This window comes from Electrophorus electricus, chromosome 10 (genome assembly GCF_013358815.1).
Source record: "Electrophorus electricus isolate fEleEle1 chromosome 10, fEleEle1.pri, whole genome shotgun sequence".
Classification (NCBI taxonomy): domain Eukaryota; kingdom Metazoa; phylum Chordata; class Actinopteri; order Gymnotiformes; family Gymnotidae; genus Electrophorus; species Electrophorus electricus.
In genome coordinates, this window is record NC_049544.1 from 7,674,373 (window position 1) to 7,683,805 (window position 9,433).

Below are 9,433 nucleotides of genomic sequence, written 5' to 3' on the forward strand. Positions count from 1 at the left end.
CCTAAATAATAAAAATAAGCCTGGATATGAATGGATGTCTTGTCCCAAGTGTCTACTTCAGCATGAATGATCATTGTGCTATGTGTACAATTTCAGATAACAAGTACAAATTGTTCAAAATGAGATTAAAACTGGAAGTGCACATAGGAGTTAATAATCAGTACCTGATTCTTTGTACAATTTCCCTTTATGCTTCTTGCAATAGTACAATAGATCTAGTCAGCGAATTAGTAATTAAATGAAGGTTAATTGTTTTCTTCCTAGATAAACAATGTCCCTCCATGGGCTTCAATAATTGTCACATTTCATGATTGTCTAGAAGCAGACATGTCAGCAAATGTTTGTTTGATCTATGCAGTCTATTTGTTTGAGAGTCCTTAATAAGAAATGTTAAAAGTCAGAACTGTTGCATTACATACTGTAAATAAGATTATGAACATATTCATGCTAAAACTATTTATACAAGTGTATAAACATTGTATGTTTTTATATTTTTCTATGCATTTACAAAATGTTGTATACCTGAATGTTGTACATGTTTTCTTACATATATAAACTATGTTTTGCTGCATATTTCTAATTGAGATATGTCTACTTATGTACACCATTTGATAGAGTGGAAATTCTCAAACTGTTTCATTATTTTATTCTTATTTCAGAGACAAAAATCATGGGTATGTTTAATTTTAAGTGGCAAATCTCTGGAAATTTAAATTCTAGTGGATGAAATTTCAGGTATTTAACTGTTTGTCTCATTCTGTTCTTCAAGTGGCTTCAGCAATGATGATGAGGACTGAGAAAGCATATCTTCAGACAGTATCGCTGGTAGTTATACTTTATGAAGCAATGGTATATTTATATTTGGGACCATTTATAATGTTTTTTTCCCCTTATAGTTAGATTAGAGAGCTTATAACTCTGTCTTTTATCTTCCAACATGCATAAGCTTGACATCCCTAATAAATTATAATTGGGTAGTTTTAGACAAACGTTCAGAATCAGAGACCTTTCACAAATGTTATTATGTAAAAAGAAACTATGAACCTAATATCTAGGTTGTATTTTCCAATACAACCTACATATTAGGGTACAAAGGTTCTCTTTACTTATCACCAGCGGCCTATGGGATGCTTGGTTTCTCATGCTAGATTTACACAAATCCAATATGGTTACAAGCTTGGTTAACATAAGTAATCTTAATACAAGAAAAAAACTATCCACTGTCATAATGCATAACATTAATTTGGATGGTCTAATTAAACCTTTACTAATAATTTAGGCTGTTCTACACAGTTTATTTTACAAACAAAGCCCTGTTGTTTACTCTGTATTTAATCAGCCAGTGTACTTTTATTTAATGGCAGACTAGATAGAAAGGTTGATGTCATGTACCCAAATAGGATTTGCTAATAAAGCTTAATATACTACTCAATCACAAATGAACACCCACTGTTTAGTTGAATGTTAGTTTACCACATTATTTTGTTTCGACCTGTATGTTTGACTCTATGTTTGCTTGATGGTTTTATTATTAAGATTTATGAATCATGAATACTCACTTAAAATGTGCATTGCAGTGTTACCTTAATTTTCCACCTGTTAGATTCCTTAAATGCCCAGGATGTTATTTGCGATATTTCTGAAGAACAATGTTTGAATATTTACCATATGTTTGGGTATATTTTGAATAACAACACAGGCAACAAGTTAGATAATCTTGACTGTGCCATTTTTGCTCACCTTCCTGTTACTATTCTTTGTAGTAATGTTATTTGGATAATGTCTCTATGGGATGTCATTTTGGTGTATGTGTTGAACCAACTTTCAAACAACAAATGTGTATTAGAGGTGTATGTGGATTCTAAATTGAGTTTTAGATCACTTTTTGATTTGTAGATGGTGTACCTGAGACTACAAAGATAAAGAAAACAGCGGTTCGGCGGCCATGGACAAAGAAGGAAGTCTTTGCTGTAATGAGACATTTCAAACACCATGTACCGAAGGGTCACTTAGCTTCAAAATTGGAGAGTGAGAAATGCAGGAAAGCCAAATATCCTGTTCTAGAATGGCGAACCATTTCTGACTTTGTTAGGAATAAAGGATGCAATTATAGAAAACACAATTACAGTAACTATATTTTTTAACTTTAGCTGGTTTATTTGAGTTATTAGATGTGGAGAAGGCTATAGAGCCACATGTAGGCTGTTTTTGCAATGTTACAATGGAGACAATGTTACAATAAGTAATATTTTATTAGAATTATCAGTTTTCTTTATCAGTATCAGTTTTCTCCAAGGGTCAACCTTTTCTTTTAGAAAATTTGTATTTTTTTAGTATGACAAATGAAATGGCTTTAAGCTATAATGTTTTTTGCCCCAAGAAATGACATCCAGTTTTGTTAATTAGTTTAAAGGTTGTTTTTTTTAAAATAAATTCTCAGATTTGTAAGAGATTTTACATTAGTAATTCAGTAGAATGTTCGTTAAAGCATACACAGTTTAATTAACATTTATATCGTACCTGATTTCATATGGTAAGAAACCTTTTTTATTGTTTAGAGGGGATATTTGCCTTGTATGTTTGTGAACAAACCTAAACAAACATACAAAAATATGCTTCAAGGCAGTTTTGGGAAGGTTGTGAAAAAGTTAGGTAGAGCCCTGAAATATAACTTTCATGTACTTTTATGTTTTTTTTACTACCTGTGGACATTCATTTAGTTCCTTTTTTAATAAGCGCACTGCAAACCGAGAACAGACAATAACTAAGCAATGACTGTTTATAGTTAATAAATTTAAGTTCAGCAATTTTGTGTCTCATTTTTAATATTACTATTATAATTATTAATTAAAATGTATTTTATCAGTTGTGACATTGGCCTTATATATCAGTCACCAGTCACCCTACTCTCTAAATATTGTCATCGTTCATTTAGGTGGACTTCACGCTATACACATTTTTGACAACTAATGCACATTTTTTGAAATAATGTTCAATTGGAGAAATGTTTTACTAGCAGTCTAGGCTCCCAGGGTTGGAAAAAAAAAGGTGAAGGAAAAAAATTCAACTCAAAGTGACAGAGTAACCTATTTAAACTTATGACATTTAGCTGACACTTTTATCCAAAGTGACTCACAATTATGACTTAATACAACTTGAGCAAGTGAGGTTTAAAGGCCACACTCAGGGCCTCAATAGTGGCAACTTTGCAGTGGTGGGGTTGAACTGGCAACCTCCTGACTACATATAGAGTACCTTAACCACTGAGCTACCACTAACCCTACTTTTCAAAACAACTTTTTGTGTGCAGACCAATCAGATGCTTAAGAAAGTGGGCTCTTAGAGAGACTTGTGGTCAGTGTCAAATTACCCCGATACACTGATTTATTTTAAGGAATCTACCTAGCTAGGATAGCTAAGCTAATTTAAGAATACAGCTGTGTTGTTGAGCTTGGCATGCAGTAGATACCTACTAGTCAATATCAACTGATCGTGCATGGGGATATGTTCATATTGATTCTTTAACTCTATCACTGAATGTTTGTTCCCTCAGTCTAAACAATCAACAGGGTGCATCCTGGAGCGCAACTATCTGGAACAGAGTTAATAGCATTACAGTACTAAAAGCTTTTGTAAAACACAGGTGGGAAAGCTATAAAGTCCCTTCACTGTGATTAGCTATCCCATTAATTTGTTTAGAATATTTTCAGGCTTCAACCAGTGGCAGCAAGACGCGGTCAGGAAGATATATATGTAACATTATCGATTGGCGAGAGATGCAGGAGAGGAGGAGGCAAACAACACTACCACCATATTTTGTTGTACCACCATATCCCCCACACTAATTCTCTAGTGTGAAAGGCAATGCTGACATCATGCATCTAAAAAATGTCAACCAAGTTAATGGCAACAGCATTAATGTCTGTACAATGTGTAATATAAAACAATTTATTAATAATAAAAACCCAAACAATCTCATGACCATTATTTTAGTGTAAACATCAGCTGAGCGGTTTCATGGACACAAAACTGCGTAAAAGCACTAAAATAAAGCACCTAAAACTAAGGGCCTTTTATGTTTTTGCATATTTTCTTAAAGTCACTTTAAAGGTTCTTACTTAAAGAATGACAGCCATATGTTTCATATCACAATGTTCAGACAAATCTCAGCTCTCTTCCTGATGAGGTACCATTTGACCTAGTGCACTGCAAAGAGCAATAATATGGCCATAATGCTGAAAATATGAGGTCCAATTATAGAAATGTAACATATTTCATGTGATAACATATCTTTACTCATGTGAATCAACATGTTTTGGTGTTTGAATAAGTTTACCAAAGCGTTTGGTTCACAAAAGCAGTAAAATATATGAATAAAGTAGTGTGTGTGTGTGTGTGTGTGTATATATAATTATATATATGTGTGTATATATATATATATATATATATATATATATATATATATATATATATATATATATATATACACACACACACACACACACACACACACACATATATATATATATATATATATATATATACACACACACACTTTGCTGCTAGCATTTTGAATGCTGCAACATGTTTATTTTATTACACTTTCTAATAACTGCTTACTGTAACTTTTATGTATGTGTACATATATATATATACACACACACACACACACACACACACACACACACACACACACACACACACACACACACGACTATTACTTTCACACAAATCTTTAGATAACAAAGTGAAGCAAGTCATGACAAGTGTATTAAAAATCAATTTCATGAATTTTGCACAGCATTTAGCTTGCTAATAGTGGACATCGTGCCTAAATGTGACTAAATCTAATATTATAGCAATGTTGCAACATAACATTAATTTAGCCACTGATCTTTTATTTTCATAATCTTCTTCATCCAAGGAATCAAACCCCACAGGCTCTAAAGATCCATTACTTTTGTCACAGCTGTACACTTGTCGCACAACATTTTAGCTAGCTAGCTAGCTAGCTAGACGTTGATCGAATGAGGAAGTAAATGTTTCCAACGTGAAGGGTAAATCCTTAGTGATTTCATGCTTATTTATTAGATAGTTTCATATAGATTGACACAAATTTAGCAATCACACACGGCAAATAGATGGCTAAGAGATGAATGATACACGAACATAGGAATCACACAAGGAAAGGGAGATGACATGTATCTTAACCTATATTCTAACCTCGATATCCAACCTCTCATAGGCTCTTTATTCTTACCATTCACAAAATTTAAAGGGCAAGTTGCACAGATTCAGGAAATGTTTTAACCATATTTGCATGCTGTCTTATCATAAATATATTAATAAAATCATCACAAAACATCAAAAATGGCACGCCAGCATGGGTGAGGACCTCTACGGGTTAAAAGCATTTGGTAGATAGATGCTATGCTAGAGTTAGATTAGAGTCATATGCTAGAGTCATATGCTAGAGTTAGATTATTAGCAACAAATAGATTAAAGGTGGATTAGTTGATTTTCTTAGTAATTCAAATAAACTGAAATATGCACAACATTATTTTAGCAAATTGCATTAGCAGGTGTATTAGCTGCCTGGGAAATCTGTTTGAAAAACCACATTCTGAATCCAGTAAGCACCTTGCATCGCTAGGTGCTTGTACACACTGTACTGCCAAAAATTCAAGACAAAAAATGCACACTGCTCAAAACGATTAAGAGAACAATTACCACAGTATAACACCAAGTCAGTTAATGGGATATCAATCTGTGCAGTAAGGAAGCATACGTGATTGTGAATCTGCAAAAACAGATATGTGAGTTTGATGCCTGCTCTGGCTAACCACCCCTGCCATACAAAGAACAACATGTAGAGTACATGGCTAACATGATTAGACAATATCTCTCAGAAAATTCAATGTAAAGGTATGTCATAATAATTAGGGAGGATTCTTGAATATTGGAGCATGACAATGGTTCTGAAAAATTTTACTTCTGGTTTTCTGAGGTGTCTGTATTTTTACTGTTTTTTCCCCTCTTGATTTAAATTTTTCATGTTTTGTGCATGAGTTTTCATGTTTTCATGTTTTGGGCATGAGTCAGTTTAGGGGCAGAAACTGTTCAGACTAATACCAGATATAGATCAAATAAAATAAAAAAAACTGATCAACAAAATAAATATATAAAAGCAGATTGTATAGGTGTAGGAAAGGCCAGTGGTAAAAGAGGAAAGAAGAGGAGTCTAGTTATTTTCCTTCAAACCAAGTTTTCCAGCACAACATTAACTTCAGATAGTGCTTACTGTCAACTACTCAAAAAAAAGAGAAATAATATCAAGGTCCACACAGCATTATGCTCCACTTTAGATTGAAATGTAAATTGAAATTGAAATGCCTTTTGTATGCATGTCTGGGTGAAGGTCAGACATTAAGTTTCCATTCATTCCTTCTGAGAGTCAGGAAAATTCTGCATATCTTCAGAGAGCTGAGCATACAAAGCAAACCAAAATGCAAAACGGGATTTCTTGTCAAAAGAAAAATAAACGCATTATTGGCATAGAGAAACTAGCCATGGTAACCAATCTACGCCTGCACTGCCATCATCCTCGGTAATCGAAAGTGACAGAAAGAAAAGCAAGTCTCTCAGAAACATGCCAGGCCATTGTCATAGGACAGAAAAAAGAGAGCTGTCAGACACAGGCACACACAGTTGTGTGCATGCCACTGCTGTGTTTTTATCAGTGTCACTTATTTCAATTTGGTGTAGATTACTAGGGATTCTTGGAGTAGGGTTGGGGAGAAGTCTTTCAGCCACACCCAAATTCATTATAAAAAACCTCACCTTCTAAACCATACCTTTTCCAGATTTCTTATGCATTTTAGTTTTTACTCTATGGGTCCCTCTATTTTAGGCTAGACTAGAATGTGTAATGCAATTATTTTTCTGATAATTAGGCCTAAATTGAATCCATTTTCTCACAGCAGAAAATACACGTGATTCTAAAATAGATAATTAATGAAAGAAAAAAGGTTTAAGTATTTTCTTACAATATAGTAGCATCAAAGAGGTGGCTTAATACAACTGAATACCATTAGTCAGGTTTTATGTCACATTAATGTCTCCACATCACTGCACATAAAATCTTGTCATTGGTACATCTGAGTAGGTCAGAGAATCTGCACAGCATATCACAGAAAAAAGAACTAATACTTTGCTGTCAGCATTTTGAATGCAAGACTGAATACTGCAACATGTTTATTACAGATTAGAACTTTCTAATAACCGCTTACTGTAACTTTTATGTAAAGTCAAAAATCATATGGTTCATGAAGTAGCCTAAACCACTTGATTTCTTTTTCAGATAGGATACAATGCAATGTACAGACTGCTGCTGTCATTTTCACCATAAGGTCAGTTATTACTTCATACTGGGATAAATAATATGAAGGTAGCCTAATCTGTGCAAAAATCCATCACTCGAGGAAGGTGAAAAACTATAATGTTTAACTACAAACTTGATAGTGGTGGGGCAGCATTTCTTTATATAAATGGAAATCAATTTATTTTTATCACTGATCAATTACAATCTAGTAAGATAAGTACAGTATCGCTAATAACCAGTCTAGTAAAACAAACACTTCTAAAATAAAACCATTAACAATACAAAACCATGCTAATTTAGACTTCCTCTATGTTGATATAGTTATAAGCTGCTAAACACACATGCAGGCTATCTGGTAAATCTGTCTCTGGAGAGATAGACATAATTGAACGCCTGACTAAAAAGAGTGATTTTATTCTTGTAACGTTTCGAACTCCATTGCAGGAAATGCATACCAATAGCACCATTAGGATACAGGACACTGGAGTTTCGTTTTTAACATCTCTCGACGAACAACTACGTTTCATGTTATAAATGCATTATTACACCTATTTTCATTTCCAATTTCTTTTCTACATTAATTTCTTTTCAAGCGCATTGTTAGAGCGCTACACTCACATGCCACATCTGCAGTGGCCATCCGCACTGCCGCAGTGACTGGGCTGTCTGGCTGGCTAGCTAGCTAGCTGTCTGCAAACATATCTTGCTTTAATTTTAAAACTATGCTGTTTACATGCAAGCTAGCTAACTCCAGTATAAGGGTTTTCTAAAGAGCCTGATACATCGCTTAAATCACGAATATTACCACGAATCTATGGCCCTCGGATGACAAAGTTCAAACTTTAAGAATTCGCAACTGGATTCGTTGCATTACGGTTAGCTTGTCGGCTGGACCAACATCTGGTTGATAAAAACTTTATTAGCCACGGGGTTAGCTTACTAGGGAATGGATCACGATAACGTTCATAATCAGGAAGTCAAAACAGCAATTAACTAGAACAAGATAGCTACTTCGTTATGATCACGTAAGTTATCCACGTTTAGTGCCAACTGCATGAAATAATATTTGCTTTAGCTAGCTAGCTAGCTAGCTAACTACCAGGAAGGCTACAAGTTGCACCAAACAAATGAATAATGTTTCTAGCTAGCTATCCTAAGATACATAGCTAGCTAACTAACCTAAGCTAGCCGGCTAGGTTAGCTAGCTAGCTTTTCTGTGAAAAGAACAGTTTGTGTCGTTCGGATGAAAATAGAAAAAAACTTAAAGAAAAACTCACCGTGCCAAACCTTTGTAGATGAGTAGTAGATTTGCCAAATTATGCGTATTCTAAAATGGAGAAATGGAAAAAGGAGCTATTTCCAAAACACTAAAGTGCAAAATTAACGATACAATCCGTCTGCCGCCTCGCGCCGTTTGAGGATGGTACCAATATGGTTTAATTGCGTCACTTGATGTACCGTACCATACGCCCTCATCTATGAACTGTAATATTTTTTCCCCTCGGAAACATGCTTCCTTGCTTTCACTTCAAATCTATTCCTCAAGGGAAACCATTCATTTAAATTGTCTATAACTGACACATTTTTCAGTCAAAGTAGTTAAAGGTAAAACTGAAAATAACAAACTCTTTAATATGAACAGCTGGGGTTATAAAATCCAGAATTAAAGCCTACATGCATCTGTGTCTATGACTGAAGAAGATGCAGGCTTATTCCTATTCAATTGGGATCTGTGGATAAGGAAAACACTGGCATGCTCCTTCCAAACAAATAAAAAACAAGCAGATAAACAGACAAAATTACTTGACATTTATTTGACATAAGTGAAATGTTGTCAGGTATCTTCATTGTACTAAAATAAACAATGAAGGGATTCATTATTCCATTACAATGCTTTTAGCAGTGCAGTACTGTTGGGAATAGATGTAACCATGCTCCTTCTGACACCTTGTGGTAAATTATTGGTGATTTTTTTTTAAGTTTAGTTCTGCAGTCTAAATAATGTTGCTGGGGAGAAATTGATCACAAAGTACAAATAAGCTTCATTATTAG

The 9,433-nt window shown here is 34.2% G+C and overlaps 1 protein-coding gene across 1 annotated transcript in view; it reads right to left on the reverse strand.

The window, feature by feature from the left end:
• Window positions 1–8,794, reverse strand: part of ncalda (neurocalcin delta a) — a 47,053-nt gene extending 38,259 nt beyond the window's left edge. Inside the window, exon 1 of the mRNA XM_027029188.2 lies at window positions 8,659–8,794. The gene's annotated coding sequence lies outside the window, so the exon portion shown is untranslated. The remainder of the gene's footprint in view (window positions 1–8,658) is intronic.
• Window positions 8,795–9,433: the final 639 nt, after the last annotated feature.